Raw genomic sequence first — 12972 nt, forward strand, 5'->3', positions numbered from 1 at the left:
TGGTTGCTGCTGCACGCAATGTTGATGGTGAACGGATCAAAACACTGACAGAATCCATGGATGGCAGGCTTTTGAGTGTCCTTGCAAAGAAAGGTGGCTATATTGGTCACTGATTTGTTTTTGTTTTGTTTTTGAATGTCAGAAATGTATATTTGTGAATGTTGAGATGTTATGTTGGTTTCACTGGTAATAATAAATAATTGAAATGGGTATATATTTTTTTTTGTTGAGTTGCCTAATAATTATGCACAGTAATAGTCACCTGCACACACAGATATCCCCCTAACATAGCTAAAACTAAAAACAAACTAAAAACTACTTCCAAAAATATCCAGCTTTGATATTAATGAGTTTTTTGGGTTCATTGAGAACATGGTTGTTGTTCAATAATAAAATTAATCCTCAAAAATACAACTTGCCTAATAATTCTGCACTCCCTGTAGTTTCAAACCCAGTGACTTCAGTAGCTGTTCCAATACCAAAAGAGTGTGTACCAAATGCCATAGATTCCCTGCCAGCCATTGTTAAGCCCTTCTCATCACTGGCAGCATCGGAAAGGCTGTCAGTTTACTGACATTTACATGAACAAATACTCTGTCACTGCTTGCACCGCCCACTTCAACAAAACTATGCTACGCAACCAAAGAGAACACATTTCCACACACCTCTTTCAATGTTATAAATTTACCTTTACCTCAGTGATCAATTTTTGACTTTTCACAGGCACAACTTCAGTAGCCCCCATCAAACACACTTCCCTAAACAAGCACTCCTCCCCCCCATTGCCCACCTACTTGGAAATCATAAAAACACCCTAAAATAACCACACCATGCACAGTCTAAACAAGCACAACTCAAAAACTCAACTGCAACTATCCCACTACCCTTCAAATAATTCCGTCAACAAATTCACCTTTTTTGGTTCTCCACACAACATCCTATGTTTTGTTTTTTTGCTCAACCTTGTAACATTCTCTTCCCAGTTCAGCAGTTCAGAAGTTGAGGGCTCCTAACTTCAAAAATATTTCCCATAAGGCTATGCCAGACAACATCCCTGCTTTGGTATCTGCTGGTATCCCTTTCTCAACAATGTACATAATGAACTTTGCCACGTTTTCCTGCCTTGCCTGCAACTCCTTCACTGCATGACCACTCTGCAAATGCGCCACTGTGCAAAAATTCAGTCCAAGCTTTTTTGTATACCAGTTATTTTACAATATTAAAGGCTTCTCAGCCAAACTCCAACTTCTCATTCTTCCATGAACCAGATCTTCTGCAACTTTATTGTCTTCTCTGCTTCTGCTCCCTGTGTCAGCATATTAAATCTTTGTCACTGCAAACAAGACAAAGCATCAGCAAATGTTACTGTTCGCTCCTGGCCCATGTTTGGCCTGAAACATAAAGTTAAATCTCAGACAGGCAAGCATAAAATGCTGCAACAGTTTTCTTAAAAGCATATCCCTCACTTTCCGTACATTAACCAGGGCTACCACTGTCTGTTTATCATTGAAGCCAACCTTCCATTTGGCAGGTCAGAACCCCACAATTTGCTACCAAGAGGGGAAAACTCTAGAAATGCTATAATCCTCAATTCTTCAAACCACTTCTTTGGCCTTCTCTTTGAACACCATCTGCTGAGTATTTTTGAATCTGCCACAGAAACATGTTGCAGAGTGTTAGAAATTTGGTCTTTGGTTGGCAGTCAGGTTACCCCCTGTCCAAGCAAGGACCCTCACTCTAGTCAGGGTAAAGGAGAATCACCCTCAGCTAACCCCCACTCACCCCATTGGTAGCTTGGCACGAGCAGGCAGGCTTAACTCCAGAGTGCTAAGTGTAAAGTATTTGTACCAACACACACAGTAATTCAATGAAAACACTACAAAATGACACAACACATGTTTAGAAACATAGGACATATTCATCTAAAAAAACAAGACCAAAACAACAAAAATCCACAATATACAAGTGAAGTTATCACTTAAAAACCAAAAAGAGTCTTCATGTAATTTTAAACACAATGCTAACGCTGTTAGCGTGAAAATGTACCTTGAATGCGTCAAAAATAACTCTACATGGGCAAGTGTGCATCAAAAAGGGCTTGAGATGTGTCAATTTCACTCACGAGTGAGGCCTTGCGTCATTTCTCCTTTAGTGGGGTCGGCGTGCGTCGTTTCTTCTCTCCGCAGGAGAGCGATGCGTCGATACAGTCAGCACTCTTGGGTCTGGGCAGGCCTTGTGTCATTTTTACATGCCCAGCTGTGTTTGCGTCAGAAATTCAGCCGCACAATGGTCCGAAAACCACGCAGCGTGGGTTGCGATATCACCAGCCTCTGTCAGCAATGCTGTGTGTCGTTTCTCCAGCCGCGAGCATTGATTTTCTGGTTGCGTTGCAGACGAGCGTCGATTTTCAGCCGCGAAGCCGGCGGCACATTGATTTTTCAGCTGCAGATCGGAGTTGCATCGATCTTTTCCCTGCACGGCAGTCTGTGCGTGGATTTCTCACTCTTGGGATGCCAGCTTCTATTCTCAGGGTCCCACGAACTGGATGGGCACCACTCAGCAGAGTAGGAGTCTCTCCAGAGGCTCCAGGTGCTGGCAGCAAGAAGTCTTTCCTGTCCCTGAGACTTCAAACAACAGGAGGCAAGCTCTAAATCAAGCCCTTGGAGATCTTCACAAAAATGCAGGCAGCACAAAGTCCAGTCTTTGTCCTCTAGCACAGGCAGAAGCAGCAACTGCAGGATAGCTCCTTAAAGCACAGTCACAGGCAGGGCAGCTCTTCTTCCTCAGCTCTTCAGCTCTTCTCCAGGCAGAGGTTCCTCTTGGTTTCCAGAAGTGTTGTAAAGTCTGTGGTTTTGGGTGCCCATCTTATACCCATTTTGCCCTTTGAAGTAGGCTTACTTCAAAGGAAAGTCTCTCTTAATTGTGAAATACTGCCTTGCCCAGGCCAAGCTCCAGACACACACCAGGGGGTTGGAGACTGCATTGTGTGAGGGCAGGCACAGCCCTTTCAGGTGTGAGTGACCACTTCTCCCCTCCCTCCTAGCACAGATGGCTCATCAGGAAATGCAGACTACACCCCAGCTCCCTTTGTGTCACTGTCTAGTGACAAGTGCAACCAGCCCAACTGTCAAACTGACCCAGACAGGGAATCCACAAACAGGCAGAGTCACAGAAATGGTTTACAAAAGAAAATGCCCACTTTCTAAAAGTGACATTTTCAAGCACACAATCTTAAAATCAACTTTACTAAAAGATGTAATTCTAAATTGTGAGCTCAGAGACCCCAAACTCCACATGTCTTTCCGATCCCAAAGGGAATCTACACTTCAGTCATATTTAAAGGTAACCCCCATGTTAACCTGTGAGAGGGACAAGACTTGCAACAGTGAAAAACGAATTTAGCAATATTTCACTGTCAGGACATATAAGACATGTTACTATGGGGGTGATTCTCACCCTGGCGGGCGGCGGAGGCCGCTCGCCAGAGTTCCCCCCTCCAAAATACCGCTCCGCGGTCGAAAGACCGCTGAGGGTATTTTGGGTTTTGCACTGGGCTGGCGGGCGACCGCCAAAAGGCCGCCCGCCAGCCCAGTGCAAAACACCTTCCCACGAGGACGCCGGCTCAGAATTGAGCCGGCGGAGTGGGAAGGTGCAGTGGCACCCGTCGCGTAATTCAGTGTCTGCAAAGCAGACACTGAAATACGAAGTGGGGCCCTCTTACGGGGGCCCCTGCAGTGCCCATGCCATTGGCATGGGCACTGCAGGGGCCCCCAGGGGCCCCACGACAACCCATACCGCCATCCTGTTCCTGGCGGGCGAACCGCCAGGAACAGGATGGCGGTATGGGCTGTCAGAATCCCCATGGCGGCGCAGCGAGCTGCGCCGCCATGGAGGATTCTTAAGGGCAGCGGAAAACCGGTGGGAGACCGCCGGTTTTCCACTTCTGACCGCGGCAAAACCGCCGCGGTCAGAATGCCCTGCGGGGCACCGCCAGCCTGTTGGCGGTGCTCCCGCCAACCCTGGCCCCGGCGGTCCATGACCGCCGGGGTCAGAATGACCCCCTATATGTCCTACCTTAACCATACACTGCACCCTGCCCTTTGGGCTACCTAGGGCCTACCGTAGGGGTGCCTAACATGTGAGAAAAGTGAAGGTTTAGGCCTGGCAAGTGGGTGCACTGGCCAAGTCGAATTTACAGTTAAAAACTGCAGACACAGACACTGCAGTGGCAGGTCTGAGACTTGATTACAGAGCTACTTAGGTGGGTGGCACAACCAGTGCTGCAGGCCCACTAGTAGTTCACCTCTTGTGCACTTCACTAGGGACTTACTAGTAAATCAAATATGCCAATCATAGATAAACCAATTACATACAATTTACACAGAGAGCATATGCACTTTAGCACTGGCTATGTCACAGTGCCCTTTCCTCTGGATCTGCACGCTGGTGAACAAAAGGCCCACCTCCCGGCGTCACCAACTCAGAAAGCTATTAGAGCACAGAGTTATGATGAAGCCAGGCGGGGGGAAGGGAATTAGGGTAGGGAACTGCAAGGAGAGAGATCTGAAAAGAAACGGTTAGAACAAATATGCATATACTCATTCATAACAGTATAACTCACCAATAGACTCTTGAATAAAGGCGTCTATGTGATATCAGAATGAGACCCTTTGTGAATTGGGCATGACCCCTTCTTTGAATCATGGAACAAGAACAAACTGCAACCTCTGAACCTAGAGATGGCAAGAGCTTTGGACTATGGTCATACTCTGAATATCAATCATGTAACAACTATGCATTCATAAGATAAACGTTTGATCTCAGCCTAGAAATTGTCAAAGACTTAAATATGTATCTCACATATTATGCTTCCCAAAAAACAATGAAACTATAATTTGCTTATCTCCGAAACGTTTTCACATTTACTACCTAGGCCTGAAAGTTTTACTCATTGAACTTGAAACGCTTTGTTCATTGGGCAGAAGCGCCTTGCTTGATGTTCATGAAGCGCTTTGATCATCATACATGAAGCGCTTTGTTCATTATGCTAGAGAGCGCTTTTACTTGCTTTGTCTGGAGTGATACGCTCGTTATGCTAAGGGGCGCTTTACTCATGTGGCCTGAAGCATTTTGATCCTCATGCCAAGACCGCTTTACTCATATGGCATGAAACGCTTTGATTGTTGTGCCAAGGGTGCTTTACTCTTGTGCCAGAAGCGCTTTGCTCTTTGTGCTAAGGGGGCGCTTTACTCATGTGGACTAAAGCATTTTGATCCTCGTTCCTAGATCGCTTTACTCATGTGGCCTGAAACACTTTGATTGTCGTGCCAATGGCGCTTTACTATTGTGCCTTGAAGCGCTTTGCTCGTTGTGCGAAGGGGGCGCTTTACTCATGTGGACTAAAGCATTTTTATCCTTGTGCCAAGACCGCTTTACTCATGTGGCCTGAAACGCTTTGATTGTTGTGCCAAGGTCGCTTTACTCATGTGGCATGAAATGCTTTTGATTATCATGCCAAGGGCGCTTTACTCATGTGGCATGAAACGCTTTTGATTATCATGCCAAGGGTGCTTTACACGTGTGGCCTGAAGCGCTTTGCTCATTGTACTAAGGGGAGCTTTACTCATGTGGTCTGAAGCACTTCGATCGTCGTGCCAAGGCCACTATAACCTTTTGACCTGAAGCGATTTTATCGTCGTGCCAGGAGCGCTTTGCTCTTGGAACTGAAAACGCGTTGCTCGTTGTCCTAAGGGGCGCTTTACCTTTGGAAGTAACAACTCCCTTCAAGGTTGGGCTCATCACAACCTACTCATATCTGAATTCCCCATGGAAACAAGAATACTCCGATTTGCTGTCAATCTGCCATGCAGGAAATCTGCTCTTCTTCAGAGGAACCCCCACGAGGTCTGACTGCATCAGAGTCTTCAAAATAGTGAGCAATGTGCTTGGGTGTGGCTGGACTTTATAGGCCTGCCACACCTCAAGATGGCCGCTGCCTCTAGAAACCTGGGAATTGTAGTCCATTCATAGAATAGCACTGATAAGTGCATCTTGTCCACCAATGTCCTGACCCTGCAGCTACATGAGCCTTACCGCATGGCAGGCGACGCTGATGACCACTTATAGAGCAAGAGGGGATGACAAGCGGTGCGCACGACACACCACAAATACGCGCAGCGGAGTTTTGGGTGGGACCTGGACTGCACACCGCCTTATTCCTGACAGGTTAGCAGTGGTAAAGTGCTCAGAGTTCAAAAGCCAACAGCAACAGGTCAGAAAAAATAGGAGGCAGGAGGCAAAAAGATTGGGGATGACCCTGCATAAGGGAAAATGTCCAACACAACCCTCTACCAGCCTAAAGCCAGGGGAGAACAATCAATACCTTAATGTACTTCCCTGATTGGGGCGCTAGAATGAGACCCAGGCCCACAACAGCAGGGGCATGTTCCAGCTCTTTGCCTTCCTGAATCCAGTTGGATCCCTCTGTTCAAACTCTCAGGGCCCACTAAGCTAACCCATGGGGAACCCTTCTCCACATCTTCATATACCATCTGTGCAGCACCTAAATTTACTTTGCTCACAGATGTATCCCAGTGGGCAGGTAGTACCACCAGGCCCAACACAGTGGTGTGGCCCACTCCACCACCGGGGTGTGACTCCTGTCCCTCCCCCCAGAGGCAACTCTGTCCACCTGGACAGCAAGCCACAGTGACCCCTGACAACTGTAAGGGATGAGAGCCCTACCTCAGGCCTCTCCAACTATTGTGACTGTGGAGAGTGAGGGGCGGTAGCCCCAGGTGCTGGGCACCCTTTGAACACTCTCCCTTCCGACAGGTCAGGGATGACAGCCTGACCCTGGTCCTCCCCTCTGGGGCTCTGTACCCTCCCTTCAGGAGCGGCACCCCCAGAGTCCAAAATTGTCAGGGTACATGTAGAAGCAGTCCTGCACAATTCTCCCAGCAGTGCAGGGATGTTAACTTGCAACTGGTCCTGGAGTCTGTACCTTCAGGTTAGACCAGGGCCAGGGGTGAGGCTTCCCTCTCTCTGCCCTCCTTTCTGGGGTCCTGCACCCCCCAACTAGGAGTGGTCCCCCCAGAGGACAAAATGGTAGGGGCACTGTTAGCAGTAGCCCCTTCCTCCAGGTCAGGGGGGACACCATTAACCTGGCCTTACAATCCAGGGTCTGTACCCTTAGATTGCACTGGGGTCAGGAGGAGTCTCTCCCTCCCCTGCCCCTACTACCAGGGTTCTGCACCCCCCTCAGAGAGAGTACCCCTAGAAATCACACCCGGGGGGTGATTGGGCCGACCCCCCCTTCTGGTCAGGGTTTACACCCTGCACCTGATCCTCCAGTCCAGGGTCTGTACCCTCAGACTGGACCACTGCCTGGCAACCCAGGACTTCCTGGGGGGCATACCTACCCCCACCAGGTCAGAGTTTACCCTCTGAACCTGGACATCCAACCCAGAGTCACCAGCCTGCGGTTGAACCACTGCCTGGTGCACCAGGACTTCCTTGGAAGCTCACCTACCCCCCATCAGGTCAGAGTTTACCCCCTGAACCTGATAATTCAACCCAGAGCCACAACCCAGCGGTTGAACCATTGCCTGGCACACCAGGATTTCCTTGGGTTCCCACCTACCCCCCACAAGGGACACACAAGAGTCTGGCTGGCGCAGGTCTCCTGACCCCCTACCCATCTGGCGGAGTCTGGATTCTCCCAACTCAGAAACGGTCTCACCCAGGTCATTCCTGGGGGCTCTGCTCTTAGAGCTGACTCCTGACCCTCCAGGTTCTCCACTGGGACCGCAACCCCCTCTCAACCCTCTGTCTGGACTTCTGCACCCCCTCACCAGGAGTGGTACTGCCAGACACCAGCACCGATGGGACATTGGCTACAGCCACCCCCCCCCAAGTTCTCCTAATACTGTGGGGTCACCCTCAGCAGATGGCCCTACGGTACAGGCTAGGCTCCCCTTCTGGTGTTCCCTCATGGAACCCTCTAGGACCTGGGATTGGATCTCGGGCAACCTGGGCCTAAGCCCATCCCCATTCCCTCTCCTCTGAGACTGTACATGGGGTCCCTCACCCATCCCACTACACTGGGACCTACCTGGGACACTGCAGTCCTTCACTACCTCACTTGGTTGGGAAATAACTAGACCACTCCCATCAGGAGCCTCCCCAAATGCCTCTTTAGACTCTCTTGTACTCACCCAGAGGTCTGCCTCCAGTGTAAGTTCCCTGGAGTCAGGGAACTCACACTCCACCCGGTGTTGGCGTAACTCTGGAATATAAGGACTAGACATATGCTCTCCAGCAATTACATCACTCAGCCCCTCACATGAATGTACCAAAGCACCCTTCACCCAACCATCCAGTGATACAGGCTTGAAAAAGCACCCCACATCACCCTCCTGAGACTGGCGAGACAGTACCTGGCTGTCCCTGACATTCAACCCATGCTCTTCTGGGATGTCTTCACACTCCCTAACCAGGACTTCTACCTGGGGGGAATCCCTCTCCCTGTCACTATCACCTAAAGTCTGTAGAATGTCCCTCCCACCAGTAGGAATATGACTCCCCATGCCAGTTCCCCAATCCACCTCAGGGACCCTGTGCATCACTGGAGCTACCTCATATCCCTGAACCTCTTGGTGTGTGTTAACTCCCTCCTTCAAGTAGGGCACCACATCTCTGGGTATGTGCACTTCTTCAGATCACTGGATGTAGAATTGTTGCTGCCACCATTCCAGCTGGACTCAACCCTCATGACTTCCAGCTCTTTCAGTTTTAGCTCATAAGCCAAAATCATCTTTTTTTATCTCTAAGTCCCTCCTCCTCTCTTCCATTTTCTTCCTGCAATTTTCTAACTCCAACCAGTGAGCCCTCTCTGCCTGTCTGTCCTGTAACTCTTCAGGAGTCAGACCCTTGGATGACACCCTGCTACCCTTCCTGGGGACCCTCCCCCCAGGCGTAACAGGTGCCTCCACTACACCACTGTGTATCCTCTGCACTCCCCCATCCATATCCTTCTTCTCTGTGTGCCCCCAGCCTCCTTGACTGTCACCCAGGCCATCTGTGCCTTTTGCAGCCCCCCTTCCTGATGGAGCTCTTAATGGGACAGGCAAGATCTTTAAGGAACTGTTTCAATTGAGCAACTCAGTACTCTTTCAGTTTCTCTAATTCAAACACAGCTCCTGCTGTTGCATCTCCAGATTGAGACATGATGGCAAACAAGTGCAAAGTTCCAAAGGCAGAAACAAGTTCCCAATGAAGTTCAAAGAAAAGTCACTCAAGGGATCAGCAAAAACATGCAAGTAGAACAAAAAGGAGTCTCAAAGAGAAAAAACAAGAATCACAAGACAAGTAGTATGTGGTCATGTAGTGGTCTGAACTCAAAACAGTAGTGTACACTTAATCAATGTATGTGAAGTACAAATACAAGTCCAATCCGATCCACTCATCACCAATGTTAGAAATGGGGTCTTTGGTTGGCAGTCAGGTTACCCCCTGTCCAAGCAAGGGCCCTCACTCTAGTCAGGGTAAAGGAGAATCACCCTCAGCTGACCCCCGCACACGCCCTTGGTAGCTTGGCTTGAGCAGTGAGGCTTAACTACAGAGTGCTAGGTGTAAAGTATTTGTACCAACACACACAGTAATTCAATGAAAACACTACAAAAAGACACAACACAGGTTTAGAAAAATAGGAAATATTTATCTAAACAAAATAAGATCAAAACAAAAAAAATCCACAATACCCAAGTGAAGTTATTACTTAAAAACCAAAATGAGTCTTCATGTAATTTTAAACACAACGCTAACGCAGTTAGCATGAAAATGTACATTGGGTGCATCAAAAATAACCCTGCCTGGGTGAGTGTGTGTCAAAAGGGCTTGCGATGCGCCGATTTCACTCACGAGCCAGACATTGCGTAGTTTCTCCTTTATGGATCAAATCTGTTTATTGGTTTTAACATATAAAGAGTACAAAGCACTGTATCATAGGCCCCAACATCTGGACCACCGATATAGCAAAATTCCCAAACATTCATGGTCAAGGGCTATTCATCAGGATCAATGTTCTGTCGCCGGTAGGGACTCCTCCCTTCATCCATCTCCACTCATCTAGAAAAGTCGAGGTAGTCAAAGCGCAATAGTCTAGCAAGCTCAGAGCTCCGTACATAATAATAACAGAACATAAAAAATAACTGACATAACGATAACTGCGCTTCCCCTCCAGAATGCTGCACCCCTCTCCCACCCCCATACTCTCAACCTCCTTCGCAGTATTGTCTCAGGCCCCCTCCAAACCCCACAAGGCTGCTCATTCCTTAAAATATCTCGCGTCAGCCCCAAGCCCCTCAGATATGCCGGGGCACGTCAATTCAGTAAATTCTGTCGACAAAATCTGAAGAAACGGCTTCCATAACGTACCTATGTCACCTGCTCTCTGCTGAGAAGCCAGGGTAAGCTTCTCCATTGCTAGGATGAACCACAGCTTCTGAAGCCAAGACACGTACGTCAGTACCCTGTCCGAGCCCCATAAGGCTAGTATCGTCTGCAACGCAGCATTGAGGGCCAGATCCATCTGTCGCCCCCTCAACGATCGAAGGGGAAAGGTGAGGGAAGTGGGTAGACCCAACAGTACATACAATGGAAATCTAGGAATCTCAGTCTGAAACACTTTGTCAATATCATCTAAAATGCTCGTCCAGTATCTCTTAAGCTTGGGGCAATGTGTTACCACATCCCCTCCAACAAAGGCAGACTTAGTGGGATCCCACGCATGTATCCGTGCTGTGGTATAATACCAGTAGGAAGCCACCTTATATGCCATCTCTGTCCCTGCAGCATTATAGGCCATATGATGTGTTCTGTAATATATATTGTCCCAGTCCTCCTCGGAGAGCTCCCTCTCCAGCTCCCTCTCCCATCTCTGCTGCCCCTTAGACTTAGGCAAACGCTCCACCCCCTGCAAAAATCTATAAAGCTCCGATATCACTTGTCTATCATCCTTCTTCGTCAGTAGCCATTTCTCAAACGGTGTGAGCGGCCTATCCATCAATGCCCTGTTCGCCAGCATAAGGGCCCAGTGCCGCACTTGATAGTACAACAGCCTATCCGCCTCTGTCAAGCCATACGTCTCGCGCATCTGGTCAAAAGAAATCACCATATTCTCTTCGAAAAGACACCCCACCCTCTTGCAGCCCCCATCGTACCGGCGGCGGAGACTCTCTACCCACAGGCCGGGCACAAAATCAGGGTTTGCACCTATCAGTGTCATAGGGGACAGAAACGACGTCAACCCCATCCGACATGCTACCGCGTCCCACACATGTAACGTCGCTCACGTAATCGCGGAGGAGTAAAGCCCCTGCGCCCTATGTCGGAGCCAAGGCTCCTTCTAAATGTGAGTCCCAGCTACCGCCTGATTCATGAAGCACCAATGTTTCTCAGTAAGTGGCTGACTCCACTCTAAAAGAAAATGCAACTGAGCAGCTTGGAAAAATCGTAGAAGGCAGGGAACAGCCAGACCCCCCCTCCCTCCTGGAGCGGCATAACATTTTCTTCAGAAGCCACAACGGATGCCCATCCCAGTTAAATTTCAGGACCGCAGACTGAAGGGTCGCCATCGTCCGAGACAGAGGAGTCAGAGGAAGCGCCTGGAACACATAGAGTATACGCAGCAGCACGGTCATCTTCACTGCCGAGACCCTACCCAGCCAGGAGAGTTTATGCTTCCCCCAGTTCCCTAGATCCTGCAGTACCTCACAAACTAACGTAGCATAATTCAAGCTCACCGTCTTCGTAGCTAAGGTCGCCAGTTCAATACCCAGATAGGATAGCCGCGACGTCGACCAAATAAAGGGATATCGAGCCCTCAAATTCTCTTCATGCTCCGGAGAGGCAAACAAACTGAGGACCTGGGATTTCTGCATATTCACCCGAAACCCAGAGACCTGGCTGAACTCACCGAGGGTCACCATAAGAGCAGGCAATGAGACCATGGGCTCCGCAAGGGAAAGGATCACATCATCCGCGTACAGAGTAATGAGATGATTATCTCCTCCAAACTTGACTCCAGAAACAAGAGGGCTGTTGCGTAGGCGCTGCGCAAAGGGCTCCATATATAGCACGAATAAGAGAGGAGAGAGCAGGCACCCCTGTTGAGTCCCTCGCCCGATCTGGAACGGTAAAGACAAGGTACCATTAACCCGGACAGCAGCCTTAGGTGAATGATAAATGCATCGAATTCATGTCCTAAAGACTGGACCCAGTCCATAGCGCTCCAACACTTGAAAAAGGTAAGGCCAATGGACTCTATCGAATGCCTTTTCCGCGTCAATAGAGAGGAGAAGCGCCTCCCTACGAGATCTGCTGGTTTTATCTATTAAATGTAGAAGCCGCTTCGTATTATCGCTGCACTGTTGATGAGGTATAAAGCCCGCCTGATCCAGATCTATAAGATCAGGCATATAGGGATTAAGGCGGTGGGCCAGTATACCAGTAAATAACTTGGCACTATATTCAGAAGTGAGATCGGCCTATACGAAGCACACTCCCAGGCTTATAAATAACCGCAATGGTAGCCTCTAACTTACTGGGCACAAGGGCCCCAGACACTTGAAAGGAGTTGAAGAGCCGCACTAAGAGCGGTGCCAGCTCCGAGCAAAATGTTTTATAAAAGAGCGCCGTAAAGCCATCTGGACCGGGGGACTTCCCACCCTTTAAACGTGATATCGCAGAAATAACCTCCTCAACCCTGATAGGCTGATCCAAGGAAGACGCTTCACTCTCTCCAAGCGGGAAATTGCTATCTCCTCAAGGAATGTGGCAGGGTTTGCGTCACCTTGTACATCTGCAGCGTATAACTCCTGATAGTACTCAGCAAACATCTCTGCTATTTGATCATCCGTTCGGACCTCTCCCCTCAAAGGGGAACGTACCATTTTTATCGCCATCGCCGAG

Source organism: Pleurodeles waltl, chromosome 1_2 (genome assembly GCF_031143425.1).
Source record: "Pleurodeles waltl isolate 20211129_DDA chromosome 1_2, aPleWal1.hap1.20221129, whole genome shotgun sequence".
NCBI classification, from domain to species: Eukaryota; Metazoa; Chordata; class Amphibia; order Caudata; family Salamandridae; genus Pleurodeles; species Pleurodeles waltl.